Source organism: Vombatus ursinus, unplaced genomic scaffold (genome assembly GCF_900497805.2).
Source record: "Vombatus ursinus unplaced genomic scaffold, bare-nosed wombat genome assembly UNPS02014841.1, whole genome shotgun sequence".
NCBI lineage: Eukaryota > Metazoa > Chordata > Mammalia > Diprotodontia > Vombatidae > Vombatus > Vombatus ursinus.
The window spans coordinates 29,922,931-29,945,024 of NW_020954619.1; the positions used below are offsets into that span (position 1 = coordinate 29,922,931).

The 22,094-nt window shown below is 33.7% G+C and overlaps 1 pseudogene; it reads left to right on the plus strand.

Annotated features, from left to right (window-relative positions):
• Nucleotides 1-931: 931 nt before the first annotated feature.
• LOC114026595 overlaps nucleotides 932-22,094 on the plus strand; it is a 139,611-nt pseudogene continuing 118,448 nt past the window's right edge.

The following is a 22,094-nucleotide window of genomic DNA, read 5'->3' on the forward strand; positions in this document are numbered from 1 at the left end:
AATATTTTACTTTATAAATAGGCAATGGTTTCCACCTTACTGAAGCCAAAAGAGAGGATGTTTACACTAAATGTTGTTGTTGCTGTTGTTGTTGTTTTTGTGCAAACTAATGTACTAACACTGGGGTTAAAAAGAACAAGTAAAACAGTCTATGACCTGAAATAACTCATATTCTTCCAGTATTTGTTTTAGTATTGCTCTAAAGTATAACAAAATAATCATTTTATTCAGAATTACTTTCCCCTTCCCCATATGTGCCTCATTATTATCAATACTTTTTTTTCCTTCAAAAACTTGTTACATAACTGGTCAAGATGACCAGGGGGTGTAGAGGACCTGGGACAGTGTTCTAAGACATGGAGTGGTTGCCCATCCAGAGGATCTAACGCAAATTAGGCCTGAAGCTATGTTACTGGACAAGGATCAAAAAAAATAGCAGCTGTGTGGCATTGATCTTGGAAATAAGTAGACAATCCACCCTAAGCCTAGTCTAAGGCCTGCTTTTGAAAGTCCAAGGTAGGGATGTACTGTCTATGTCTCCCTGTGACTTGTTTAGCTTTTCCTTAAGTATTTATATTTAATGACATTCAGCACCAGCCTGGTTACTAAATCTATAATAGCAAGAAACCTTAAAAGTACTCCTTTGAGACCTAGAAAAATGTAAAATAAAATAAACAAGAAAGAATTTAAAGACCATTTCATAAAGAATCTGTGAACATCTGGGGAAAGAGCAAAGAGATAAGAGTAGAAAAAGCAGCTAAGCTCTCTCAATGTTCCCCTCCAAACAACTTAAAAATAACATTTTAAATTGAATTCTGGAATGGCAGAGCCAACAAAGGATTGAGGTGAGACACTTCTTCAGACAAAGATAATTTAGGAGGTAAGAAGGAGAGTTTTATGACATTAGGGTGAGAATTGACCTGGAGCATACATGGCAGTGACACCAGCTGTGGACCTTGGAGGCAGCAGCAACAGCAACAGCTTTGGAAATTCTCAAACCAGAGATGGTAAGAGGATCTGGTTATTAGTGAGAAAAATATTGCAGGAGGCCCCTATGCCGGCACTGAGAGCAGAACAAGGCACTGCTTGGCAACTCCATTGCCCATACCCATTTCCATGTCATACTTTCCATGACACTTCCATGTCATACACACTTACTGTTCTGAGGGAGCAGGGGCCCTGAGAAGCAGTATAACTTACAGTCAGAAGGGACTGGTGGGCTTGAGAAGCAATAGTACTTTCACTCACAAAGAAGAATGCACCTTTAAGAGTAGTATTCTTTGCAGTCAGAAGGGAGCAGGGGCCTTGAAGAATAGTGTCTCTTCCTGTCCCAAGGGAGTAGTACCCCTGAGGAACAGTTTGACTTGCAGATGGATCAAGAGACTTTCCTGGATGAGGTCCAGAGTTCAGACCAAATAAGCAATAACCACAATACTCCCCTGATCACACCACCTTGGAAGCAATGAAAACTTCCAGACCAACAGCAGAATTAGTTCTGCAAACAATAGTGCTTTTTTTGCACCAAGCCTGAAGCTTGGGTCATTGACCCCCAAACTCCTACTCAGAAAGAGAACCCAACTTAAAATAAGTTTCAAACTCAAGAAATAGACTGGAAAACTGAGCAAACAACAACAAAATCTGATCATTAAAAAACTACTCTAGTGACAGGAAAATCAAGGCCCAAACTTAGGGGAGAAAATGATGTCAAAACAGTTATAAGCAAAACCTCAAAACAAGTAAATTTGACACAAGCCTGACAAGAATTTCTGGAAAAGCTAAAAAATAACTTTCAAGATGAAATAGGAAAAACCAGAAGAAAGAAATGAGAGCAATGGAAGAAAATTACAAACAAAATCATTCATAGCTTGATAAAATAAGCATGAAAATATTGAAGAAAATAAAATCAGTTAAAAAAAACAGAATTGGTCAAATAGTAAAAAGAGATACAAAATTTCACAGATGAAGATAACCCCTTAAAAATTACACTTCGCAAAATGGGAAAAGACACAAAAGCTCACTGAAGAAAATTATTCCTTAAAAATTAAAATTGGGCAAATGGTAACTAATGACTCCATGAGACATTAAGAAACAATTTTTTAAAAAAACAGTCAAAAGAACAAAAAGTAGGAAAAAATGTGAAATATTTCATCAGAAAACAACTGACCTGGAAAATACATCAAGGAGAGATAATTTAAGAATTATCTGGCTGCCAAAAGCCACAATCAGAAATAGAGTCTAGGCATCATATTTCAAGAAATTAATAAAGAAAAATCTTCCCAATAACCTAGAACCAGAGGATGAAATAGAAATTGAAACCAATCACCTTCTGAGAGAGATCTCAAAATGAAAACTCTCAGGGATATTATAGCCAAATTCCACAGCTCTTTGATCAAAGAGAAAATACTTCAAAAGAGTCAGGAAAACAGAAGATTTAACAGTTACCAAAGTAAAGAAATGGAAGGTTTGGAATATGATATTCTGCAAGGCAAAGGAAGTAGGATTACAACCAAGAAAAACTGAGTATAATCCCTCAGGGGGAAATGGACTTTTAATGGAAATAGAGGACTTACAAGCATTCCTGATGAAAAAACCAGAGAGGAATAGGAAATTGAATTTCAAATAAAAGACTGAAGAGAAGCAGAACATAGTAAACATGAAAGAAAAACACAAGGTTAAACTATTTATATTCATAAATGGGAAGATGATACATGCAACTGTTAAGAACTTTATCATTTTTAGAGCAGTTAGAAAGATTCTATATAGACAGAGGGTACAGGAGTAAGTCCATTGTGTTCATATGATCTAAAGAAAATTGATGGGTGAGCAAGAAGGATGCATAGGGAGAAGAGAGAAGGAAGAGGAAGAACTGGGAAAAGTATCTCACATAAAAGAGGTGTAGAAGGAAGAGAAAGTGGTGGGGGGGAAAGAGCAATTATTGAGCCTAATCTGAATTAGTTCAAAGAGGGAAGAATATATGTACATATATATATAAATATGTACATACGTACATACATACATACTTATAGATAAATTTGGATATAGAAATTTCTCTTACCCAACAGGGAAATAGGAGGGGAGGGACTTAAGAAAAATGAAATCCCAAAATGGAAATCCTGAAAATCAAATGAGAGACTAATAAAATCGAAAGTTAAGAAAGAACTAATAAATAAAAAATAGGAGCTGGTTTTATGAAAAAGCAATAAAATAGATAAATTATTGGTTAATTTCAATTTTAATAAAGAGGAAAACAAAATTATCAGAATCAAAGTGAAAAAGGTAAATGCATTATGAATGAAGATGAAATTGAAGCAAATTAAACCTATTTTACTCAATTATATGTGAATAAATCTGACAATCTAAGTGAAATGGATGGTTACATACAAAAATATAAATTGCCCAGATTAATAGAAGAGTAAATATAATAAATAACCCTATCATAGAAAAACAAATTGAATAAGACATAAATGAGCTCCTTAAGAAAAATTGGAGAAGATGGATTTACAAGTGAATTCTACCAAACATTTAAGGGACCATTAATTCCAATACTATATAAATTATCTGGAAAAAATAGTCGAAGGAATCCTACTCAATTCCTTTTATGGTATAAATATGCTTTTGATACCTAAACTAGGAGGAGCAAAAACCAAGAAAGAAAACTATAGACCAATTTCCCTAATGAATTTTAATGCAAATTTTTTAAATAAAATCCTAGAAAGGAGATTACAGGAATATATTGCAAAGATCATATATTGTGACCAGCTGGTATATATTTCAATAATTCAGGGCTAGTTCAATATTAGAAAAACTATCAGCATAATTGACCATATCAATAAGAAAAGCAACAAAAATCATGTGATTATCTTAATAGATTTAAAAAAAACCTTTGGCCAAATTCAACATCCATTACTATTAAAAACATTAAGAAGCATAGGAATCAACAGAGCCTTTCTTAAAATGATAAGTATTATCTATGTAAAATAAACAGCAAACATTATTTGTAATGGGGACTAACTAGAAGCTTCCCAGTAAGATCAGGGGTGAAGGAAGGGTGTCTATTATCACCACTATTTTCACTATTGTACTAGAAATGATATTTGTAGCAATGTGACAAGAAAAAGTAAATGAAGGAATAAAAATAGACCATAAGGAAATAAAATGATTACTCTGCAGATGGCACGAAAGTATACCTAGAGAACCCTAGAGAATGAAATAATTAGTTGAAACAATTAACAACTTTAGCAAAGTTGCAGGATACAAAATAAACCTATAATTCAGACTTTCTATATGTTACCGAAAACATAGCAGAAAGAAAAATTTTATTTAAAATAACTACAGATACAAAATATTGGGAATGTACCTGCCAAGACAAAACCAGGGTCTACATGAACACAAGTACATAACACTGGTATAGAAAGACAGATCTAAACAATTAGAGAGATATTAATTGATCATGGGTGAATTAAGCCAATATCATCAAAATGACAATAATAGCTAAGTTAATTTACTGATTCAGTGCCACATCAACATTATCAAATAATCATTTTTAGAGCTAGAAAAAGTAAAAAACAAAATTCATCTGAATAACAAAAGGTCAAGAATATCAAGGGAATCATTAACAAAAAAAATGTGAAGGAAGCCTACCAATACCAGATTTCAAACTACATCGCAAAGTAGTAATCATCAAAACAATCTAGCAGGAATACAGTGGTGGATCGATGGAATAGATTAGCTATACAATATGTACTAGTAAATGCCCATATAATCTAGTGTTTGAATAACTGAAAGACTCAGTCAAATGTCACCATTTGACAAAAAAAATGCTGAGAAACTAGAAAACAATTTGGTAGAAACTAGGTATAGGTCAACACCTCATACTACATACCATGTGTAGGTCAAAATGGGCAAAAGACTTAGGCATGAAAGTTAGTTCCATAAGTAAATAAAGAGAACATGGTAAATTGTGCCTCTCAATCTATGGATAAAGGAATAATCTATGACCAAAAGAGAGAGAGATTATAAGAATTAAAAGAGATGATTTTGATTACATAAAATTAAAAAGGTTTTGTACAAACAAAACCATGCAGCCAAAATTAGAAAAAAAAAAAGCTGGAAAGTGGAGGGGGGGATTTACCATGCTTCTCTGATAAAGGTCTTGTTTCTCAAATGTATAGGGAACTGAGACAAATTTATTTTTAAAAAATGAGTCATTTCCCAATTGTTAAATGTTCAAAGGATATGAACGGGCAGTTTTCAAAAGAAGAAAACAGATGAAAAAACATGCTCTAAATAGCTATTGCTTAGAGAAATGCAAATTAAAATAATTCTGACATAAATGGTCAAAGCATATGAAAGGGTCATTTTCAGAAGAAGAAATCAAAGCTATTATAACCAGATGAAAAAAAATGTTCTAAATCACTATTGATTAGAGAAATTCAAATTAAAACAATTTTGAGGTACTACATCACAACTATCAGATTGGCTAATATAAAAAAAGGAAAATGATAAATGTTGGAGATGTGGGGAAAGTGGAAGGCTAATGCATTATTGATGGAGTTGCAAACTGATCCAACCATTTTGGAGAGCAATTTGGAACTATACCCAACGGGCTATAAAATTGTACATATGCGTTGATCTAGCAACACCACTACTACATCTGTATCCCAAAGAGATCATAAAAAAGGAATATATATGGCAGCTCTTTTTTTGCGGCAAAGAATTGGCAGTTTTCAAAAGAAGAAAACAGATGAAAAAACATGCTCTAAATAGCAATTGTTTAGAGAAATGTAAATTAAAATAATTCTGACATAAATGGTCAAAGCATATGAAAGGGTCGTTTTCAGAAGAAGAAATCAAAGCTATTATAACCAGATGAAAAAAAATGTTCTAAATCACTATTGATTAGAGTAATTCAAATTAAAACAATTTTGAGGTACTACATCACAACTATCAGATTGGCTAATATAAAAAAAGGAAAATGATAAATGTTGGAGATGTGGGGAAAGTGGAAGGCTAATGCATTATTGATGGAGTTGCAAACTGATCCAACCATTTTGGAGAGCAATTTGGAACTATACCTAACGGCTATAAAATTGTACATATGCGTTGATCTAGCAACACCACTACTACATCTGTATCCCAAAGAGATCATAAAAAAGGAATATATATGGCAGCTCTTTTTTTGAGGCAAAGAATTGGAAATTGTGGGGATGCCTCACAACCTATAAGATTCCTTAGCATGAGAGAAAAGTAAAATGATCAATAATAGAGGTGAGGTGGAAAAATAAGGTCATTAGCACACTATTGGTAGAGGTGTGAACTCCAATAATTCTGGAGAACAATTTGGAACTACACCCAAAGGGATATAAAACTGTGCATAGCCTTTGACACAGCAATGCCACTACTAGGTATACATACCAAAGAGATAAAAGAAAAAGTAAAAGAACTTATTTGTACAAAGATGTTTATTGCAGCTCTTTTTTGTGATGGCAAATAACTGGAAATTAAGAGGATGGCCATCAAATGGAGAACAGTTGAACAAGTTATGCTATATGATTGTGATGGAATACTATTATGGTAAATGAAATGATGAGCAGGATGTTTTCAGAAAAAAACATAGTTCTTCAGAAGTTAGTAGAACCAGAAGAACATTATAGACAATGACAGCAATATTATAATCAACTGTGAAAGAGTTAGGTACTCTGATTAAGACAATAATCCAAGTCAATTAAAAAGGAACCATAATGTAAAATGCTATCCAACCCCAGAAAGAGAAGTGATGAACTCTGAGTTTAGATTGAAGCACACTTTTTCACTTTCGTAATGTTTCTTGCTTTTTCTTGATTTTTTTTGCAAAGTGGCTAATATGGAAATATATTTTGCATGAATTTTTAAAATCTGATAAACTTCTATATTTAAGTAATGCCTAATTCCTTCATCAAAAAAAGATCATTTCATAATACTTTCTCAGGTTATATGTCCAATTTCAATACAAGTGACTGATGGGAAGTGAGATTGGGACCTAAAAAGATTTGGGGATGGGATGTAAGGGGCAGAACTATAGACTAGTTCAGGAGAGATGCATTAATGCTCCTACTTTTCAAACCTATTCCAGGCAAAACTGGAAGGACATATTGGTGTACCCAGGCCAAATAATGCAATTTGTTGGGAGTAGAGAAAGAAAAAGAAAGAAAGAAAAAATAGCAAATAAAAGAACCAAAAAAAAAGTTGGTGGTGTACCCCTAAAAACTTTTCAGTGTCACACAAAAAATAAAAACACTGAGAAGATGATTATATGATAATGATGACTATTAATCTTCATTGTTATGGAAAAAAGAGAATAAGATCATTCTTTCCTTTCCACAAAATTATTTTGTTATATGGTATATTTTTGTTTTCTATTTGGGACTAATATTCTGAAATGTACTAATATTATTATGAAATTGTCTGCTTTTGTATATTATCTTTTCCCAAATATGTTCCTATATATGATCACTTTTAATAAGATAATCAGGAAAACAGTAAAGACAGAAATTAAGATTTTAATTTGATTGAACAAGAAAAATAAACCTATAAAACATTTGGAAACTCATTGATCTTCTCCTCCCCTCCAAACAGAAACAAATAATAATATTTTAAAAATCTCATCCAGTAGCAAATGTAACGGCATGCCATATTTTCTTCTTGGTACTGATAAGGAGTCCAAAAAGGAGTTTGTTTAACATTTACCTGCCTCATAGGATTACTGTCAGTATGCAAGAGGAATTTTGGGGATCACTGGGAGCTCCTCAGAGATGTGGTAAAATATGAAGGGAAAGGGGATAAAAACAATAAGCAATCTTTGCCCAATAAGTTTAATGAGATCCTAATTTGAAATAAAATAGGACAAAGAAAAAAGTAAGCATGAATTTCTACTTAATGATTTTAACAGAAAATTGAAAATGTGGAGTAATTTTGAAAGAAAAATATACAGAGGAAATAGGAAATATTTGGCAAAAAATTACCATATACTCAAAGGTTATCCTTGTCACTTAGTAATAAATACTAAAGTTGTAAAAAAGTCAGTGTGCACAGAAGACAGTTTGAAGCTAATTGCAAATAGGAACCTGATATATAAAAAAGCTTGTACTACCTCATGCTTTTAGAATTATAGTTCACATAAATGAGTTTTAAAAAGATATTAGTTAAAATGAAAAAAACATTAAATGAAAGATCTTAGATGATGCTTATTGATGAACTTAGAGAAGGCAGTTTGGTGAAATTGAGAACTTTTGATCTTGAGTTAGAGTGAATGATTCAAATTCAAGTTGTCACTTATTGTGTACGTAAGTTGAGGCCTTATTTTTTTTTTCTGGATCTCAGTTCCCTCATATTTAGAATGAGAGATTTGGACTTGATGACTTATAAGTCTCATTGTAGTTTCATACCTATGATGCCAAAAGTGAAATAACATTATTTGTATCAGCATATATGGAAATACCTTGGGATATTTCAATGTTTTCTTATCTAACACCTTAAGGGAGTACAGGCTGAACTACACAGTTATTTCAGGTTTGTCCTAGATCTTTCTGCCCCTTTCCCTTTGTTTAGAACCCACCTCTCCATCCCTGTTCTCTAGGTTACTTCAGAAAATATGGCCCAATCTTCTTCACTTGCAGCATCAGGCCTTGCTTTTAAAGTGTTGTTAGTCCTTTTCTCCTTCCTTTTCTTCCCCTCAGATATCCCCTAGTTGGGCAGGTTTCCAAAAGCCTTTGCCTTGAGATCTGGGAGGACTGCTGATCTATTCCCCAAATCCTGCTTCCAGGGAAAGAGTAAAGAGCCAGCCAAGATATCAACAAAGGGACACTATCCCTCTTTGCAGCTTAGGGACAGCTCTCAAGCAATCTATTTTCCAAAGTATCTTTAAAGAGTCTTGCTGCCTGCCTTGCATTTCTAATTTAATATCCTGTAATTTTCTGGCAACCAGGTTACATAATCAGGTATTAGGCCATTACAAGGTAAGGTTTATTATTCAAAAACAAATTACAGTTCTCCTTTTCAACTCCCTTCCCTCCCATAAGCCCAGATGTGATAGTCTTTCTTGTCAGTCAACACCCAGAGAATGCCTAAATCATCTGAACATCATGGATTTCTATTATGACTTGAGGAAAAATAGACTGTACTCATCCTTTAAATTATCATTCTACAAACCCACCAAAATGTTTAACCCTCAAAATAACTGCATTTTTATACAAACATCAGTGAACTAGTCCCTCTAGACCTCTTCAGACAAGCTAAAAAATGGCTGAAAATGAGGATCAAAGTGAAAATATTTTAATATTTGTGCTAACAGATTCTGAAACTATCCCTTTTAAAAACAATGTTTGTTTTATTATTACAATATCAGACAATTTGGGGGAGGAATGACTTGGTTAGCCCAGAACAAAAAAGAATTACATAATTATGGCTTAATTTTTGCAGATTTCTTTAAGTTTAATTAAATTGTCCATAAATTTCCAATTAAGAATTTATAACAAAAGGGTAATCACAGTACAACTGAGTTCATAGGTAGGCATTCTATTTATAATCCAGAGTTGCCAACAAATAATTTTTCCAATTTTGTTTAGTACTTTGTTTTTTCCAATTACATATAAAAACAATTTTAACATTCCCTTTTTTTCAGATTTCAAATTCCAAACCCTCTCAGTCCTTCCCCTCCCACTCTCACTGAGAAGGCAACCAATTTGACATAGGTGATATATATATATATATATATATATATATATATAATATGTATGTGTATATGCAGTCAGGTAAAACATATTTCCACATAAATCATTCTGTGAAATAAAATAGACAAAAAAAAAGAAAAATAAAGAAGGTAAAGAAAAAGTATCTTTGATCTGCATTCAAGCGCTACCAGTTCTTTCTCTGGAGATGGACAGCACCTTTTATCATAAGTCGTACAGAATTGTCTTGGATCATTGTATTGCTAAGAATAGCAAAGGTATTCATCATAGATCATCACATAATATTGCTGTTACTATGTACAATGTTCTAGTTCTGCTCATTTCACTTTGCATCAGTTCATGTCTTTCCATGTTTTTTTTTTTTTTTTCTGAGAGTACCCTACTTATCATTCTTCAAAGCTCCTTCTCCACTTTATTCTGGTACAGGGCTCCTCTCTGTACAGTGTTGCAGCATTGAGTTTCACAGGTATGCTGTCAGGCTTATAGAAAACCAATGGAAATTTGGATTTGGTCTTGTTGGATACCTTGAAGTATCCAACCAAGTATAACTGTATATACTTCAAGTATATACTTGAAGTATAACCAAGTAGCCGATTCAATTCTCATTCCTCTCTTTTTTTCTGGTCTGATGATTGCACAACTGTATGTGTCCATGTTTGCTTCCAGAAGTAATGCCTCTGCCTTTTGGTGACTCTTTTGCTTGATTACACCCAGTTCTTTCTGTATTTTCGTATGGTTATATGAGCTCTGAGGTACTAGTTCTGTCTTCTTCAGACCAGGAAGTACATCAGGAACTAGAATGGCCTCAGTCTTTGGGATGGTCAAATTAAACCCCTAAGGCCCAGTTAACTTTGGGGACTTTATGTGCAGGACTGACCTGTTCTCTATTACATTACTTAGGTATTTGATCAGTGTTTGTATTTCTGGTTCCCATTTCAACATAGATCAATCTAGGTTTCCTTTACATAAGAGACTTCATAGATTAAACTCCATTCATCTTTTATCCATGTTGTCAAGTTCACAAAGGTGAAGAAAAACTGAATAAATGTATGCATTTTGGCACTATCCAGAGACTTGATAATTTTACTGAAGGAATGAAGACCAATTTTATCAGGCAAAAAGTAGACAGAAAAGAAATAACTATGAAGAGATTATAATCAGACCACAGATACTTCTTCCAGGCATGTGCATAGAATTCAGGGACCACCACTTTCAGTAACTTCTTATATTCAAGACATCCAGGGAGAGCTTCCAAAATGAAGCTTTCATCTTATCAATATTGAGAGTCTGTAAGACGGCAGACAATTCTTCTAGGACATGCTCATGACCATCAGTTTCAGGATTAAATTTGCCCAAAGGTTCAATTATGGGTTTGATATATTTATTAAATGTATATTATTTGATATATTTATAATTTATCTTTGCAGTGAAAAATCCTCAGTTAATGCCTCCTCTGTGAAGCCTAACTTCTGGTCCTGTCCCCTCCCTATTTGTTAGTGCTGTCCCTGGACCTCTATTAGCAGAGATCTCATTTGAGTGCCTCTGTGGCTACATATTTTCATTGATGTAAATGTTCTCTCCACTCACGAAGATTCATTCCATGACTTCTTATCTTTCTAACCATGTCCTCCATAAATTCTCTCTAAGACCACCACCAGCCAGGATGAGGACCATTCTCTGATCTCCTTATGTTACTGTGGATAGCAATGGAAAAACTGGGCTGGACATCAAATATTACTCCTTCTCGGCACATGATTTGACTACCTTCTCTTGTCATATGTTTTTCTGGTTACATCCTTGAAGAGGCTTCACCTGTGAAATTCTTCATTAGTGATGCATCTACTCAAATCCCTACTTGGTAAGTGACCATGTCCAAGTTTTCAATTCTTGCCCCCAAAGGGTAGCATTCACTTTAGCCTACCTACTGCTACTATTTTAAAATCTTGAAATTCTACACAAATGTATGGGGTTATTTGCGATAATTACCACTATCACTCATTTAGCACTCACTTAATAAACTCCTGTTATATTCAAGTCCATGCCTTCAAAGAGCTTGCAGCTTAGCAGGAAGGATAGCACTTATAAATAGTCCAAGTAGACTATGATGCGATAAATACAAGATTCAGACAAAATGTAGAGAGATAGTTCACTTTCAGGCTTAAAGTCCTCATAAAGAAATTGGTCACTCACTATTCCCAACAACTTCTTGTGTCTTACATTTTAGGTGTATCAAACTCTTTATACTGTGGTATAAACATAACTGGGGCAAAGTTGGTTAAAGGCTTCCTAAAGCTGCTTAAGATCATGAGCTCCTACAATTTTGGATCTGGAAGGGACCTCAGAGACTCCCTATGTTACAGATGAAGAAACTGAAACAGATTTAAATAAAATTATTTAAATTCATGAAAATCAGCATCTCTCAAGTGGTTAGACTTTTTGGGGAGAGGGGAGGGTATCTGAGAAGAAGCAGGGAAGACCTCAAAAATAAAGGTGAGTAGTCTCAACAAAGCAGAGGCCTGAATAACCCACGAAAGGGGGACAGCCCAGTTCCTGAATAATTGAAAGTCACTGTCAAAAAGGTGCTAAGTGAACACCACAAATCCTGGTTCCCAGGCACCACCTTTCTTTCCACCATCCTGGACTTGCCTTCTCCAACAGTGAACTCTTCCTTACAGATTAGATCAAGAAACCTGTTCAACAAATAAATTTTAAAAGGCAAAAAACATATATTTTATGGAATATGTATTCACATATGTATATGTATATTTATACATATATATACAAGCAAGATAATGAGTATTTGTCAAGTGCCTGCTATATGTAAACCACCATGATAGGAATACAAAGATAAAATGAAAAACCGACCTTACCCTCAAGGAGTTTACATCCTGTTTCTCCTTTGTGTTATTGGTGATTGATATCAAGAAACAACTGCTTTAGCAGGTATTCTTCACAGAATAGATTCATTATTTTATCATCAAAAATAAATTCAAAGTTTCAGCTTATCTAGATTTGCTTGGTGTGTTTGAGCACAATAGGAGAGGAGAATAGAAAGAAATAAAATACAAAGTCCTTTCTCTCTAACCATAGAATGTCACAATCTGATTTGCGAGGTACATTAGAGATCATCTAGTCCAAAATCCTACCCAATTCTTGATTCTCCTTTATAAGTAATCTTCCATTTTCTCCTTGAATACCTCAGCAATAGTAAACTTTTTTTTGCAATGAAACAACTTTTTTATATATTGCTTAGTGTTAGATTATTCTTTCTTATGTTGAATTAAAATCTCCGCCTTCTATGTATTGTTCCTAGATCTCCCTCTGGAGTAAGAATCAATAAAACCTTTCACTCCACATGGCAATTTTTCATATAACTAAAATGAGTTATCATGTCCCCCTAAACCAAGTCTTCCTTTCTCCAAGCTAAGTATCTCCAATTCCTTCAATTGCCATGCAAAGAAAACAGACAAGGTCCCTTCCAATAGTGGTTGGGCTCCTCCAGGCACCTACTAGAGTTTGTCAATAGCCTTTCTAAAACATGGTATCTAGGGGCAGCTAGGTGGTGCAGTGGAAAGAGCACCAGCCCTGAAGTCAGGAGGACTTGAGTTCAAATTAGGCCTCAGACCAAACACTTGACACTTACTAGCTGTGTGACCCTGGGCAAGTCACTTAACTGCAATTGCCTAAAAAAAATACAAATAAAAATAAAAGATGGTATCCATAACATCTCAGAGAATCATGAGAATGTCCACCATCTTCTTTCCCTCTGATACAGTACACAATATAATAATAGGAATCGATTGAAGCAGTATGGCCTGAACAGAAAATGCTTGGACACCTATGGTACAAGAGTGATGAACACACTTGATTTCAATAAACACAAGTATTTCCTCTTCATTTTTAACCTCTTACTTGATTAGGGTGCATCAAATTTCCCCATAGATCTTCTTTTCCTTCTCTCCCATGGAGAGCTAGAAAACCCTTTCATACTACAATTTAGTCCCACAATAATAATTGAATCACTTGTAGGTGGGGCATTATGATACTTCAGGTCAGTTTCTTCATCACTTCTATTTGACTTCCACTTTCATTCTTATCTCTCTATATACTTTGAGAAAGAAATCTCAGCAGTGTCTGTATTGCTATTTTGTTTTTGTTGTCTTTTGTTGGTATATTTATTTACCTTTCTTGTATTTCTTTTCCGAAGTATTTGAAAAGCAAAGAATTTTTTTTCAGGTCTAGTTTTCCTTATAGAAATGCTTAATGTGCCTTTTTTATTGAACATGCATAATTTTTCAGTGATAGTTAGGGTAATGTTTTCAGGTTAGTTTACCTTTGGGTATACCTTAAGCTTCTTTGCTCTTCACAACACATTATTACATTCTTTCTTGTGGCTTCTTGCGTGTGCAAAACTCTTTTCTATTATATAAATGTCTTTTCTTTCATATTTAAGGTTTTTTTTCAACTTTTACATAATTAGTTGTTTGTCAGTGGAATTGTTACTTAATCACTGTGTGTTGGAGTTTGGAGTATAGTTTGTTGTTTGTTTCCTACAGATTATCTCTGTGTGTGTGCATGTGTGTGTGTGTGTGTTTATTAGCAGGTTGTTTTCTGTATTCTGAAGTTCTGGTTAGTTTTCTTGTATTATTCCTTGAATAATAATGTGCTCTGGTTTTTTAATTTACCATGTTCTCTTGTGCCACCTATAAGCCTTTAGTTTTCTTTCTGCATTCTATCTTCAAGATTAATATGTTTTCTTGTATGAAGATCCTGCCTTCTTCTAACATAATTGTTTTTAACTTCTTTTCTTCCAGACTGTCCTTTACTTCTGTGTACTTGCACAAAAAAAAGTCACATATATCCTATTTTGTTTCTTTGGTAATGTTTGCTACTATTGATTCATTTTTTTTCTATTATACCAGTTATTTCTGCTATGTAGGCCATCAATTCAGCTTTGACAATTCGTATTTTATTCTTTTAATCCATCTAGGAATATATTAATGTAATTCCATACTTTCTTAGGAAGCCACAAGATCTTTTGCCTCAGCAGGTGTTGATTCATTTTCCTTTGTCTTAAATGTTAATCCATGTACATGCATACATAGATATATGTACATATACATATATGTATGTATGTATATATACATATATATATATATATATATCCAAATTCATTTAGCTGATATGGAGGCTATATCCTCTTCTGTTATTAATATCTGTGTAAGCTCAATATCTTCAATTGTTTTTTTTTTAATTCCTCCTGAGATTTTTGCTCATTTTGATCTCCCTCCCTTCCCGCATTCCCCTATTGCTCACTTTCTGACTCATTCCTCTTTGGATGTGACTGTCTTTGTGGCAAGTTATTAAAGCTACCTCAGTCCCCTCCCAAGATGGATGTATATATCAAGCATACATATTTTACCACCCAAAGTCTCTGCCCCAAGTAGCTGCTGAGGGAACAACTGGGAAGTGGTGATGAGTGAGTGTATTATGAATTGGGTACTAACCTCTACTGTTAATTCATTTTTTTTAATATTATTAAGGTTCTTGGTTTCTAAGGCCATGGAATCAGCTAAAACTACTTTTATCCCTTAAACATATAATTCTAGTTTTTGAGAGATGAGAGGTCATGAGAATGAAAATGTCTTGTCTTCCACCTTTAAGTTTCAATTATTCACATTTTGTTATTGTTTAATGATTTGGAAGATGCTTCCCTTACAAACATTCTATGAAAACATAATTAATATAACATTATGCTAAATGGAGAAGAAAGAAAATATTCAAAAAAGTTACATATTTTAAAGCAGGGTCACACAGATATTAAATATAGAATTTAATCTTAGAGAAAATAGTAAGCTTCAATCTCCATTTAGACTCCATAGTTCTTTATCGGGATATGGATAGCATTTTCTATCATGAGTCTTTTGGAATGGTCTTGGATAATCATATTTCTGAGAAGAGCTAAGTCTATCATAGTTGATCATCACACAATGTTGCTGTTACTCTGTACAATGTTCTCCTGGTTCTACTCAGTTCACTCAGTATCAGTTCATGTAAGTCTTTCCAGGATTTTCTGAAATCTACCTGCTCATCATTTCTTACAGAACAATAGTATTTCATTACATTCATATGCCACAACTTGTTCAATCATTGCCCAATTGATGGGCATGCCCTCAATTTCCAATTTTTTGCCACCACAAAAAAAGCTGTTATAAATATTTTGTATGTGTAGGTCCTTTCCCATTTTTTATGATCTCTTTGGGATACAGACCTAGTAGTGGCATTGCTTGACCAGAGGGTATGGACAGTTTTACTGCCATTTGGGCATAGTTCCAAATTGATGTATGGTTGCATCAATTCACAACTCCACCAACAATGCATTAGCAATCATCTAATTTGCATATCAAAGTCAATCTCAGCTATTAGACTGTGGAAGTCTTAGGCAGTTAGGTGGTGCACTAGATAGAGCATTGGGCCTAAGGAGAAGACATGAGTTCAAACTTGGCCTCAGACCTTACTAGCTACGTGAACCTGGGCAAGTCACTTAACCACTGTCTGCCTCAGTTTTCTCAGATATAAAATGGAGATAATGGTAGGACCTACTTCACAGAGTTGTGTGAAGATCAAATGAAAGAATTTTTGTTCAATGTTTAGCACATTCCATAACACATGGTAGGCAGTTAATAAATCCTTGTTTCCTTCCCACTTTTCCCCAATGTCATTTTTTATCTATATTTGTGAAAAGTCCATCATTCTTCTTCTTATATATTCATAGAGCCTTTCACCCTGAATGTCACTCTGATTACCTTTTCTCTATGTTTTTTTTTGTTTTACTGTTTTCACCCATGTGCCCAGAGTGTTTGAAATCTTAATGTGATTGAGAGCATACAGTTTGATAAAATCAAAGTTTATAAAGTAGCCAAATCACAGCATAATAAAAGTCAACATGGTCTGTTGGTAGGCCATGACACCTACGGTCAGGAAAACCTGGGTTCAGATACCAACTCTGATACTAGTTTTGTAATGAATGTCAAAATGCAGGAGGTCTGTCTAGCATCTGCAATGAAAATTCATTAACATTAGACTGTAGGCTCAGTAATGGCATATTTTATGTAATATCAACTCAACTGAATGTTAAAGTTAGCTAAAGCAGAAATTCTTTAGAAAATGGTGACAAAGTTGTATAAACACAATTTGTGTGACCTCTACTCAGAGAATGTCCTGGTTAAATCTAACATATGTGGATCAGAATTTTAAATGTTGATTTGAATATAGGCATATTGACACAGAATTTATGTCATGATAGAAAACAGTTTATTGAAAACAAATAGGTGCCATCACAACTAGGAATTAAATTAATGCACCAAAAAATAACAGTATCTTGATACCAAGTTCTGCTGATACAGCCACTTCAATATATTTGTTGTTGACACAAACTTCATAGGTACATATATAATTTTTTTAAATTGTCAAAATACTATTTATGGAGAAACCCCCAAAGCTTTCTTGAGTCTGTTTAATGATTCATGAATAAATGGTTTACTAGAATTTTTTCTGTCATTTATTTCAGTCTCTGACTTATGCTTTGTCATTCAATAGGTTCAGTGGATTTTTACCATTTCAAATCAGTCCTAGATATTTGGATTTACTTGCAATGTATGCATGCAAAGAGGTAATAGGGACCAGTCTGAGGACAAATGGTGTACTAGGCAAGTTTGCTTTCTAGCTCCTCCCTGACTTAACTAATGGTACTCCCTTTTCACTTATTAGTATCTACCTTTCCTCAATCACATTCATTCATTGATTCACTGGTTCCCCAGCCTCATCCCAGTCTCCAATACATTCATAAAACTTCTATAAAATTAGATTCCCAAAATATATGTTTGGCCAAACCCCTCAATCACTTTAGAGGCCTCAGTGATACCTTTAGAATCAAATAGAAACTTCTCTACTTGTCATTCAAACTTTCTATCACTAATCTCCAACCTATCTTCCTAAACTTTTCTCATATTAATGACCCCTTCATGTATTCCATATTTTAAACAAAATGACTTTTGTAAATATTTTGTATTCACTTATTTGTGTATTTGCATATCTCTTAATTCTCCCACTTTCCCCATTAGAATACAAGCTCCATAAGAACAGCAACATGTTTGTTTTTGTCTAGCACAGTGTCTGGCACATAATATGGTCATATAGAAAGTGTATGTCGAAACTTCTGGTGGCTAAGCCAAGATGGTGGATTTTTCAGTGGCGCTTTCTCAACATTTCCTTCTAAACAACTTTAAAATAGCACCTCAAATCAATTTCTGGAGTGATAGAACTAAAAAAAGCTCAAGGTGAGATATTATTTCCCAACACAACTTAGAAGATAAGAAAGAGAGATTTGTGACACAGGGGTGGAAGGTGACCCAAAACCCACATGGATGAAATATCAGTTTAGGTGGTGGTAACAGAAGCAGTAGCAGCTTTGTGAGGTCTCAAGCCAGAAACAGTAAAGGGAACTGCAACTGATCAGAAAGAAGTTGCAGAATACCCCCATGCTAGCACTGGATGGAGGACTAAATGCTATTTGACAATTCCATTGCCTATACCCAATTCTGGGCCTTGGTTAAAGGGCAAAGAGGAACATTTTTGGTTAAAAGGGAGTGGGAGTTCTGAGGGGCAACTATTTGGCAACTTCATTGACTATAATGACTTCTGAGTCATAGTTCAAGGACAAAGAGGAAAACGTTTGGTTCAAAAGCTAGAGAGGACTTGAGGGGCAATATCACTTCCATTCCCAAGGGATCAGTGGCTGTGCCAGGGTAAGAATCAGAGATCACACCTTTCCCCAGATCACATTCCTTGAAAGCACTGAAAACTTGAAATTCCCAGAACTAGCTCTGAATAAATAGCACTGCAAAAAAGTCCAAAGCTTGAGACTGTATTGGACCTACTACGGTGAATCTACTATGTGTTGATCTGTAATGGTGACATGGAAGATAAAGAAACAAACTCAGAAGAAGACAATGAAACCAAAACAACTTAAACCAAAGCCTCAAAGGAAAAGGTTAATTGTACACAGACTCAACAAGAATTCTTAGAAGAGATAAAATATTTCAAAATCAAAATGATAGAGAAAAAAATAGGCAAAGAAATGAAAGCAAAGAAAGAAAATTGTGAAAAGACAATTAACAGCTTGGTAAAAAGAAGCACAGAAAATCCTGAAGAAAACAACACTTTAAAAAACAAAATTTGCCAAATGGGAAGAAGAGATACAAAACTTCACTGATGAAAATAACTCCTTAAAAATCAGACTTGGACAAATGGAAATAGAGGTACAAAAGATCACAGAAGAAAATCATTCCATAAAAATTAGAAATGGGCAAGTAGAAGCTAATGACTCCATGAGACATCAAGAAATAATGAAATAGAATCAAAAGAATAAAAAAAAGAAGACATGAAATATCTCATAGGAATAAAACAGATTAAGTAAAATAGATTGAGGAGATCATTTAAGAATTACTGGATTAACATAAAACAATGATCAAATAAAGAGACTAGACATCATATATCAAGAAATTATAAAGAAAAATCATCTCTGATATCATAAAAGCAGAGCATAAACTAGACCTTGAAAGACTCCACCAATCACAACCTGAAAGAAATCCCAAAAATAAAACTCCCAGGAATGTTATAGCCAAACTGCAAAACTTCCAAATAAAATAGAAAATACTGCAAGCAGCCAATAGGAAATCATTGAAATACTGGGGAGTCAGCATCATACAAGATTTAGGAACTACCCAATTACAGGGGCAGAAAGGTTGGAATATTATATTCTGAAAAGCAAAAGATCTGGGATCACAACCAAGAATCACCTATCCAGCAAAAAAAATGAATATTCTCTTTTAAGGAAAACAAATGGATATTTAAGGAAATAAAGAACTTTCAAGCATTCCTGATGAAAACAGCAAAGTTGAATAGAAAATTAGATTTCCAAATACAAGACTCAAGAGAAGCATAAAAATGGAACCATGAAAAAGCATTAAGGTACTCAATAAAGGTAAACTTTTTACCTTTCAATAAAGGAAAATGAGATGTCTATCTCCAAATAACTTTATGATTATAGGGCAGTTAGAAGTATTCTACAGAAAAAGAGAGTGCAGGAGTGTGTTTATTATGTTGAGATGATATAAAATACGACCAATTAAGAAAGAGTGTACCCTGGGATAAGTAGAAAGGGATAGGAAGAATAAGGAGAAATTATTTCACATAAATGAGGTGCACAAGGAAAAGCTTTTACAGTGGAGGGATAATGATAAGAGGGAGTGTAGTGGCCATCAGAAATAGGTTCAAAGAAGGAAAATATAAATACTCAATTAGTAATATAAATCTACCTCACCCAATAGGGAAGTGGGAGGGAAAGAAGATAAAAGAGAAGGATTTATAAAGGAAAAGGCAGATGAAATAAGGCAGTGGTCAAAAGCAAAACAAACTTTAGAGGTGGGACAGGATAAAAATGGAGAGAAGCATAAATAGAAGAAAGTAGGATTGAGGTAAATGTAGTTAGTAGTCATACCTGTGATTGTGAATGGGAGAAATTCACCTGTAAAATGGAAGCTGATAGAAGGATGAATTAGAAACCAGAATCCAACTATATGTTGTTTACAAGACACACACTTAAACAGAAAAGTTAAAATAAGGAGCTGGAGCAGAATCTATTATGCTTCACCTGAAATAAAAAAGACAAGGGTAGCAATCATGATCTCAGACAAAGCAAAAACAACAATGGACCTAATTAAAAAGGATAAACAAGGAAATTACATCTTGATAAATGGAACCACAGATAACAAAGTAACATTAATACCAAGTATGTATGCATCAAATGTTGTAGCATCCAAATCCTTAAAGAAAAATTTTAATGAATTACAGGGGAAAATGGACAGTAAGACTCTACTAGTGGCTGACCTCAACTTTTCCCTCTCAGAGCTAGATAATGCTAACCATAAAGTAAATGAAAGTGAGATCAAGGAGATTAATTGAATCTTAGAAAAGTTAGATATGATAGATTTCTGAAGAAAATTGAATGTGAATAAAAAGGAGTAAACCTTGTTCTCAGCTATAATGGTACCTTCACAAAAATTGACCATGTATTTGGGAAAAAAAACTTCACAATCAATTGCAGAAAAGTACATATATTAAATGCACCCTTTCAAACCATAAAGCATAAAAATTCCTTTTAACAAAGGACCAAGAAATCATAGTACATTGGAAACTAAACAATCTAATCCTAAAGAATAAGTATACCAAAGAACAAATCATAGAAATAATCAATAATTTCATTAAAGAGAATAACAGCAATCAGGCTACATCCCAAAAATTATGGATGTATCCAAAGGAATACTTAGGAGAAAATTTCTATCTTTCAACTCTTACATCAATAAAATAGAGAGAGCAGATTAACTGAGCATGCAATTAAAAAGTAGGAATAGGACAAGTAATAAATTCCCAATTAAACACCAGATTGGAAATCCTGAAATTCAAAGGAGAGATTAATAAAACCAAAATTTAAAAAAACTGAACTAATAAATAAAACTAGGAACTGGTTTTATGAAAAAAAATTAAATATATAAACTATTAGGTAACTTAATTTTTAAAAAGAAAGTAGAAAACCAAGTTACTATTATCAAGAATGAAAAAGGTACATAAATCACCAATGAAAATGCAATTATTAGGAGTTATTTTACCCAATTACATGCCAGTAAAACCTACAATCTAGGTGAAATGCATGAATATTTATTAAAATATAAACTGCTTAGATTAACAGAAGTGAAAAAAGAATGCTTAAATACCCATAAGCAACTAACAAACTCCCTAAGAAAAAATCCCCAGGACTAGATAAATTTACAAGTAAATTCTACCAAACATATAAGTAACAATTAATCTCAATGGGTCTCAGTGCAATTAAAACAATTATTCCCACCCCCCCAAAAAAGGTAAAGATAGAGTCCTACCAAATTTATTACACAAATATGGTTTTGATACCTTAACAGAGGGAGTGAAAAAAGAAAATCAGAGAAGAAAACTAGAGACCAATTTCCTTAATGAATATCAATGCAAAAGTTTTAAATAAATACATGAATGATTTTTTTAAATAAAAAAGGACATTATAGCAATATATCACAAAAAAATCATGTACTATGACCAGGTGGGATTTATAGCAGGAATATGGGCCCAATAGGAAAGCTATCGGCATAATTGACTATATCAATAAGCAAAAAAACCCAAACATATGATTATAACAATATATACAGGGAAAGCTTTTGACAAAATACAACATCTATCCCTAATAAAAAGACTGGAAAGAATAGGAATTAATGGAGTCTT